Below are 10,040 nucleotides of genomic sequence, written 5' to 3'. Positions count from 1 at the left end.
CATGTCAGATTTTTTAAATCTGCAAGATAAACATCAATCAGATAATAAAAAATCTGATGAGTTGCAAAGGACAATGAACAAAATCATTCTTGAAAACCAATTACTAATAGAAGAAAGTTAGATCAAAGAGCTAAAATTGAGTTCTATGAAAATGAAAGAAAAGATCTTTACAAGAAAATCAATGATAAAGAAATTAATGTAAGAGGTTTTCAACAAGCCAAAGAATTCATAAACTTCGTTGAGTCCACAACAAAGAAAAAAGGAGAGGGTTTAGGATATGTAAAAACAAGAGAAAGTAAACCCACTGTCTTTGTAAAAGCAACTCACCCGATTTCTGATAAATTTTCATCAGAATCTGATTCTGAATCTTGCAAGTCAACCTGTTCTGAATACTCTTGTGATAAACCCAACTTTAAACCAAAAAGAAGTGAATGCAAACAAGAATCTTTAAAGACTCCAGAAGCAGTTCACTCATCTTTTCAAAATTATCCACTCATTCCATCACAAGAAAGAATATCAGAAAATTCTAATAAATCTTTTATGTGTGTTGACATACTGAAGCTTGTTCAACACCATCTCCAAAAGAAAAATGTAAAATCTGTTTATGGCTCAGCATATAACAGAATTTCTGATGAAAGGACAACAAGAGAAAATAATTTGTTTAAAATCTCATCAAAAAGAGTACCCAAGCAAGCCTGGGTACCAAAAACCCTCTAATCATTCCATTTCAGGACCATCATGTGCAGCAGATCTAGTACTGCGATTCAGGAAGCTCCAAGCACATGACTGGGGACAGGAGCTTACTCAGCAACTTTGTTTCAAAGCTGGGTAAAATGGTAAATTTTGGAAATGGAGTGAAAGGGAGAATCATGGGATATGGATGCATAAGGTATGGATGTTTGACCATAGAGAAAGTAGCCTATGTTGAAGGCTTAAGGTACAATCTGCTAAATCTTGGTCAATTATGTGATATAGGTTTTTCAAGTAACCTTATTACCGGAAAAATGCTGAACAATTTGTCTCGATGAAAATCAAAAGAAAAGGATTGTATATCTGATAAAACACCAGAAAATCTGATAAATTATCAGAAAATCTGATGAAACATCAAAAAATCTGATGTATCATCTGAATATCTGATAAATCATTAGAAATTCTGGTAAATCATCATAATATATTTTGAAAAATCAGAATCATTGATTGATTATTAGAACAAATTCATGCATGTCATCATCCTTATCTATATCTCATATCTACAAATTCATAATCTGTAGTGTTTTCGTTTAATTTTCTTTCTTTTATTTCTTTATATATATTGAAAACATCATGTGATAGAAGACTTTCTGGGAACTCGTTAGTGGGTGTAAAGCTTTTTCTCTCCTTCATTAAATACACTAAAGTGACACTGGTAGGTAATCATGATAGATAATCTGAAAATGGCCGCCTAAATCATTTAATGCAGGAGAGTTTTATATGAGTTATTCTTTATGCCACCTGATAGAAATTTAATAACAAAGATTGTGGTGAACAAAATCTATAAGTAGGTAGATATCAATTATGGCAAACTTTAAGTTTACTATATATGTTCTCTACATTCAGCAACGTCTGTCACCATCACATAAGGAATCACCAGAAAACTTCTTCATCTTCTTCTACAAACACTCACATCTTCGCTCTCTCACAAAAATGCTTACCATAAAAGCTGATCGTTTCCCACTTCCTCACCATCCTTACCACAACCTCAAACTTAGAACCAACCTTGAGGGTCCTCACTGGGAAGGATGCTAAACAGTGGTGAATCTGCTTATGGGAAGTAACTTTAAATATGCCCTCACAGCCAATATAATAGTCTTCTCGGAAATTCTTCAAATGTTCTGGCAAAATGCAACTTTGTCAGAATGTGAGGATAGGGGACATATATTTATTGAAAGTGTTGTGCTCAACCAAAGAGTTCGAGTAACTGAAGGTATCATCAGAACAGTTCTACAACTCAATGATGATAGTGATGTTCTGATGTTCTCAAGGACTGAGATTGAAGAAACCTTGCAGCAGATTGGTTACAATCCTATAACGCACCCCGAGCAATCAACAAAAATGGGTTCATCAAGCCATGGCAATTTCTGATCACACAAATTGGTGCATGCTTCTCAAAGAAGGTCATTAATCACCATGAAGCATCCCATAGGTTGATGGAGACTGTTCGAGCACTCATCTTAGACATACGCTACAACTTCTCTTATTACTTAATGAAAGATTTTGCAAATAATATGTGGTCTGGCGGGCCATTTTTTATTTATCCTCGTTTTCTGATGAGGATAATCACAAGCCAGCTAGGCTTTGGAGGAGTTCCTGCAGGTTATCTCAGAGCTGAGATGAGTCTCCAACAAAATATGAATATCAGTCTGCTCTGACCTACTGATCAGAATTCTGGTTTGGTGACTGATCTATGGCTGCTCCTTGAGATGGACCATGGAGAAGGGATGGATCTAGATTAGGTTTTTCTTTGTTTTAACCTAGTTGGTGTAGATATTTTGCATGATAATGTGTTTATATAATGTGTTTCCTATATTACTTTGTTGTCTGACTTATGGTTTGGGAAAAAGGAAAATGGGTAAAGAAAAATGAGAAAACATGATCATTAGAAAACAAAAGCATTTGACACAAATTCTGAGAAAATCTGGTAATCCAAACCTAAAAATGCATCTCTAAATTTTTTTCTGTTAAAACTTGAAAATAATAAAAAGTCTTAGAAAATATCAGAAAAAGCCAAGAGACTTGGATGCCACCAGAAAATCTCATGTAAGTCTTCTGATCTTATCTCATTCCCTCTCATCTCAAAAAAAAAAAAAAAGGTACCAGTACACCTCTAAATCAATCAAATGTGAAACTTCAAAATCTGTTGAAGAGGGTCACAAGTTTAGGGGGAAAGCACAACCAAGAAATTCTGTTGAAAATTGTTGACTTCTGTTGACCACATCTAAAAGGTCAACATAAGTCAAAACAAAAAGCAATACATATTTTAACAGAATTTATGTTGAATTTCTGATGACATCGTCAGAATGGGACTTTCACTTACAAGAAAGAAATGATGCAGATGAAGAAAGCTAATTGGACCTCTTCACAAAATGGGGTCCACAAAGATGAAAAGGTTTCATATAACCGATAGCTTTCTCCAATCAAAATTCAGTTTAACACTCTCGTGAAGGAATGATTGAAGAAACTACAAATTGAAAGGACAAGTTGAAAGGGCATAACCACGATTACACGATCAACCATCATTAATGTCTTGATACCCACGATCCAACGGTTACATTCTGAACCAAAACTCACATCACACGATCTAACGGTAATAAAGACAATTAATGATCTTTTAACCGCCATTACATGGCACGTTCTATATCCCCTCAACTCCTTAAACCCACAACTCTCTGCTGAAACCCTCACTATATAACTCACACTTAGCAGAAATTCTAAAATCACTCACATTCATCACAAAAACTTTAAACCAAAACATCCCCTGTTTCTCACTCAAAATCCAAAAATCCCTAAATTTCAAACCCCAATTCACAAAATTCAACAATGGCAGAAGTGAATCTCAACATCCCAATTGTTCAACATGAAGTACCTTTTGTTGAAGACGCAGAATTTCTACCTATGAAGGTAAACAATCTGCTAATGAATACAGAGCATTTGGAATATGATGTAAGATGTCAACTTCTGGTAGAATATCTTATGAAATGTCCAATCTTAGGAGCACTAACAAAAGGAAGAGAAGTACCTGAAAAGTTACTACAGCAATTTGTTCACACCTTTAAAGAAGATGAAGAGAATCAGGTCTCTGCTCATGTATGGGGAAATGTTCTTGTAACATTAACTCCTGCAAGGGTGAGAGAATGGCTTGAACTTCCAGAACTTGAAAATTACATTGATGCACCAAGCAGAGAAGAGTTGATAAGCTTTATCATTAAGCTTGGTTACAAGAAAAAGGATATCAACAAAATTGGAGCAATAAGAAGAAATGAATTACCAGTTATCTGGCAAGTGATGATGGAAGTGTTAATCAAGTGTCTCACATCAAAGATAGGAGGAACTGACCAAGTCAGTCAAGCTATTCTGACAATCATGTATGGACTCATAACTGGGTTCAAAATTGATTATGGGTCAGAATTCTTTAACCTACTCAAAAGATCAATCCTCACCAGAAATGGAAGAATAACCTCACATCTGCCATATCCAAGGTTAATCTCAATTTTTATTTCTGAAACATTGCTGAAAGAGACATGGAAATTCCAATTTTAGAAGATATTTGGAGTTCAAATACCATGAAAGCCTGGAGATCCAATTATGGATGGGAATCTGACAAAGATATCCCTGAGTTACCAGAAAGCATGCTATGCATCATTGCACCGGACTCACAATACAGAATACAACATGAAGAACTTCTGACCAAATCAGATTCTCCAACAGAAGAACCCAGCAAAGAAGTTGTTAACTATTCTTCATCACCAGAAAAAGAAGTTGAGAAGTCTGAGTCATCAGAAACAGAGGCTGCAGGAGGAGAAGGAATTCTGGAGATACCTAACTCACCAGAAAACAAGACAGATCATGCTGAGAGTCAACAGATTCATGAAGGAATAATTCATTAAGAATTTGATATTCATCAAGAGAAAGAACAAGAACACTATGCAGAATCTTATATTGCTGGAGGAACTCATGAAGATGCTGAAGAACAACATTATGATGAAACTCACTTGATGGCACTTCAAATTGAAGCCACTGAAATTATACATCATGATGAATCTCAGATTGCTGGTACATCTCTTTCAAAAACTGTGTTAGTTGATACTCACTCAAAAGAAACAAAATCAGAAAGTTCAATTAATGTTTCTTACAAGTTAGAACATAAAAAGAATGATGTTGATGAAGAGGTTACTAGTTCCATTAATCTCAACTCTGAATCAGAAAATGAGGAAGAGGATGAGATCCCAACAGATAGAGATCAGGGAACTGATCAAGGAAATCTAGCAAAAGGTAATTTGTTTACCTCAAAAACTTATGGAGAATCATATATTGATATGATTCAAGGACATAAGGAAATCCAGGATGAGAATGTGTTTCTCACCACTGGTGAAGATGATTCTGGTACACTTAAGGTTGCACCAAAATCTGGTAAAGCCAAAAGTGACCCTATCATTTCCAAAACAGCAGCAAATGTGTTTGCAGCTGGAATGTTACAAGGAACATCTGTTGTTCCAAATGTCCCAGAAACACCCATGAACCAAGAAATTCTAGAAACTGTGCTGGAAAATGTTTACAAAGCCTGCAAAAGAAATACAGTAGAAGAAAAACTTGATATGTTGCTGTCAGAAATACAAGGTCAAAAGGCTGATATGTAGACCTTGTCAGAATCAGTGGAGGTGATAAAGAAACAAACTGAAGAAAACACTGAAGCACTGAAGTCTCTTCAAAAGATGAAAGAAAAAGCACCAGAATCCAACATCTCTGCATCAGAAATCCAAATGATTCTCACAGAAATAGAAAAGATCAAGACACAAGTGGCAAATGCTGTGGAATCAAGACAATCAAGCAGTGCAAACAGAGTTTTGGAGGAAGTTACCATTCTAAGGGCAAGCAACAACAGTATTATAGATGCCCTTGAGAAGTTGTCAAAAGAATGGGCTGCAATACAAATTAAAGCTCAAACAGAATTTACCAAAGTTCAGAAAAACATAGCCAGTAACTCAAATCAGGTAAAAGAGGTGCAACAACTGGTGAAGAAAATGTCTTTCAACATTGCAATCTTGACCAAAGTGGATCCCAAAGAACTCATGAAAGAAATTCCTGCTGAAAGCTCATACCAAGAAGCTCCAAAGTCAACCCAACAGCAATCATCAGCTACACCAAGCACCAAAGCTGGAACCATACTGATGGGTCCACCTCCAAATGTCTCAAGAGATGAAATGCTGAAAAGGTTAGCAACTTCAAAACCTCAAGTTGTTAAAAATTTGAAACTTATAACTTCTCAAACCGTCCCAAAACCAACACTTTCTGATGATTCTGCCATGAGTAAACTCACGAATCTGCAATCAATGAATGAATGGGAACAAGAAGGTGATTCAAGAAAACCAAATATTGTTAAAAGAAAAATCTCTAAAACTCAGTCAGTCATGGTTCAAAAGATTGACAGGGATATAATGATATTCCCTGAGTACAATCTGGTGAAATATTATTTGACAAAGAAGATGTACCACCAAGATCACTGACTCCTGTCAGACTGGCTTTAAGAGATGAAAGGATAAAAAGAGGCTCAGGTAGCATTCACTCCAAGAATGAGAATCCATTAAAGAGAATTTTAAAAGTGGATGAAGTAAAAGTTGCAACTGATGATGTTGGAGGAGCTCAAGTGCAAAACAGATACACACTTCTAAGAGAAAGTGGGGAAGAACAAAAGGTGACTGACGAAGAAATAGGTGACAAATTGCATCCTTTAGACATTCTGTTTATGAAGGATCACTATCAAAAGGAAAAGAAAAATACCCAAGAAGTCACAAGGGCATTAAAGGGCATATCAAAGGCTGGAATTCTGCTGTTTGAAAGAATAGCTTTTTCAGACTTTGATCTATGCATAAACTATGAGCATGTACACAACAAAATGGTGTATGTCAGATCACCCAAGACAAAAGTCCCCTCAGAGATATTGGAAAATGCAAGATCTGGAGACATCATTGAACTAACAAGTAAAACTGATAGTCACAACTATGGTGTCATCTTCAGAGATATTGATAGAAACAAAGCTCTATTCAGAAGTGTTGATATCTGCAAGTACTCAAATCAGACTCTAAGGTTTATCATGAAAGGCATGAACAAGAGACAATAACACCTTCAGAAGAAAGGAAAGAACTTGGAGGGTCACAGGAAAGAAATTGAGCAAATGATTGAAGAATGGATCCAAGCAAGAACATGGTACAAAGACATGTATGTCATTTGCAACAAATATATCTCGTACAAGAAATAGTTAAAGAAAGGAGATGTGCACAAGAAAGTGAAGCTGAATTGAAGAAACTGGTTTATTTGAATTTTCATCTTTTATGTAATTTGATTTTTAAAACATCAGTAACTGGTTTAAATTTGCAAATGTTATGTTTCCACTGTTTGGAAATTTTTTGTCCATGAGGTAGTTCATTTTCTTACAATACTTAGGGGGAAACTGTTAAGAAACTTTGTTTGTAAGTATTGAAGAAAATCAGATTCAACTAGATCTATGAAGAAGACAACAGTCCTGAAGATCACAACAAGAAGAAGAAGATCAGGTAGGACAACTTAAATGAAAAGCATCTACTTCAAAGAATCACAAGTTGATCAAGAGCTGAAGAAGATTATCAGAGAAGGTCACTTCTGATGGATCTGATGATATTTCTGATGAAATATCATCAGTTTCTGACGATTCTGATCATCAGATTTTCTGATGATTTGTTCACCAGAATTTCTAATGAAGTGGTTTATCAGAAATTCTGATGAATACCCCACTTGTCTAAAAATCAGTTCTATCCTGCCACAATGACCGAAGCAACTTGACATTATTGGATATCCTGATTACAAAGGCAACTTGAATGTTGGATTCAATGAATATGTCAAATTTCTACTTTTTGCAGGACTTATTGCATGAATAAACTATTGTTTATTCATGTACCCAGCCTTCTATAAATAGAAGGCTCACCCAGCAGAAGACAATTGAGTTTGAAGCTTATCATTCATACATACTACATAAACTCCATTGCCCTCTCACCCACAGAATTCAAGATTCATTTGTATTAGATAATAATCTTACAATCACCTTGTAAACTATTTTGTTTCAAAGTGATATAAACTTGATAATTCTGTAGGTCTTGTTTCTGAAAGTCTGATTTCCATTTCCGCACATCTTTTTCACATATACTGAAATCACTTGCCATATTACGTGAAAAAAAGTTGTTAAGGCCAAACTGGGTCCAACAAAATGCTCTACCGATCTTTGGTGACTGACTGTTTTGCAACAAGCTTCTTCGGCAGTATAGATCAACATTTTGCTGATGACTCGAACTTGACATTTTGTTTTGTTTTTGTTATTTTAGATCATAACCTTCGAGTTTCTTAATCAATCCATCCAACGTCATTTCTTCAAACTTTGCATCATTTTTCAGAACAATCACAAACGTTTTCCAGTCATAAACTTGCGGTAACGCCTCGAAAAGTTTATCAACAATCTCTTCTCTGTCTTTATGGATTCCAAATCTATCTAACTCAATCTTGAGATGAAAAAATCTCTCAATCATCAGTCGAACCGTTTCGCCCTTCATGCAACCGAAAAGATCAAACTCTTTTTTCAACAGAGATATTTTGTTCTTTTAAATATCTTTGCCACCATCAGCTTTCAGCTTTAAAGCTTCCCACATTGATTTGGATGTTTCACCATGTTGTAACAAAAACATAATGTGACAACTCGTATTTTGGACCTATCGTGTGTAACGTTACGTATTGATGTGAACTATACTAATTGAATGAATGCATGTTTATGTGATATGTGCTTCTATTGATTGTTACAAATTAAATGCTTGTATGTATGTAACGAGCCCAAACCGCACAAGACTCGCCAACCGCACAAGCCACTCGGGCTTTACACTTATACGCGGACCAAGGGCGGCCCATTGAGGGGTCCGGCCCACTCACCTTAGGCGCATAATACATGAGATGGTTGAAACCATCTCACACTTGTACCAAACACCATAACACACAAAGAAACCCTAAAGCTCTCACTTCCTCTCGAGAAGCCGGCGGACCCTCTCCATCGAAGATCTTCTCTGATTTGGATCAATCCTTGTTCACTCTCTTAATCGGTTAGTGTTGTGTTTATGTTTTCGTGATTGAATGATGTTATGTTTCCACGTTTTGTCTTAGCCGATTAGGGTTGATTGTATGAATTGTTTACGTGTTGTATTAGAATCGGATGAGTGTTAATCGGCTGTTATATGATGTTATTCGGATGGATGTTGTTATGTTAGTATGCATGTTAGGGATCAAGAATATGAATCACGGTAATAATGGTATGAATATTGTTCATATGTTTGATGATAGGGTTCATAGGGATTTAAGAATAGTTGCCTTGTTTGATCGAGAATTAGCATGATTTGTAACTGATTAGTTGTTGATTGATAATCATGGTTATGGAAACTATTGAAATTGGTCAAAAGGAATTAATTGAAATTGTAACCGATTGCCTTGTTTTACGGAATGCTTAATCTAACCACACAAGCCGGATCGCACAAAACTTCTTGATCGTACAAGAGGTCCACTCGCACAAGGGCAACCACACAAGATAGTTGCACAATATGGCTACAATCGCACAAGCCTTCCCAATCGCACATGGTTGCCCGGTCGCACAAGATGCTTTGGATCGCACTAGTTGAAATGTCTGTTAATATGTTGGGCCGCACACACATAGGTGAATGTTACTAAACTGTTGGACCTTAAAGCCCAAGACACAAGCACACAACCCAATCGGATCGTACAAGACACATGGATTGCACAAGATGGACTATTACTTATATGTTTGGACCGTGTATTTGTAATCAGTAGTGTTTGGGCTTTCTGATTTCTAGGCCGGGTACTATTGGACTTCAACGGGTGGATCGCACAAGGTGGTTAGACTTGTGCGAGCCCAAAATCTTGCATACGATATTAACTTTTGAATGTGAAGATGTGTGTTACCATGATTCGTATGTGTTTCTTGCATGTTATTTGTTTGGGCCGGTTTTCTAATGGGTTTATTTGAATCGCACAAATATGAATATGATATGCTCTTGACTATTAACGTATCAAACGTGTTGCCATGAACTATACGTGCTCGTAACGGGTTAACTTGTGTGAAACCTATGTGCATTACTTGAAGTCAAAACCTGACTTGTATGGTAACCCTGTTAGGACGTGGTTGACCACTCGTAGTTCAAGAAAACCTTTTGTGTATCCGCCGAGCAAACCAAGGTGAGTTCACACAGCTAAGGCATGGG

This window comes from Helianthus annuus, chromosome 7, assembly GCF_002127325.2.
Source record: "Helianthus annuus cultivar XRQ/B chromosome 7, HanXRQr2.0-SUNRISE, whole genome shotgun sequence".
Lineage (NCBI taxonomy): Eukaryota > Viridiplantae > Streptophyta > Magnoliopsida > Asterales > Asteraceae > Helianthus > Helianthus annuus.
This window is presented reverse-complemented; position numbering follows the sequence as displayed.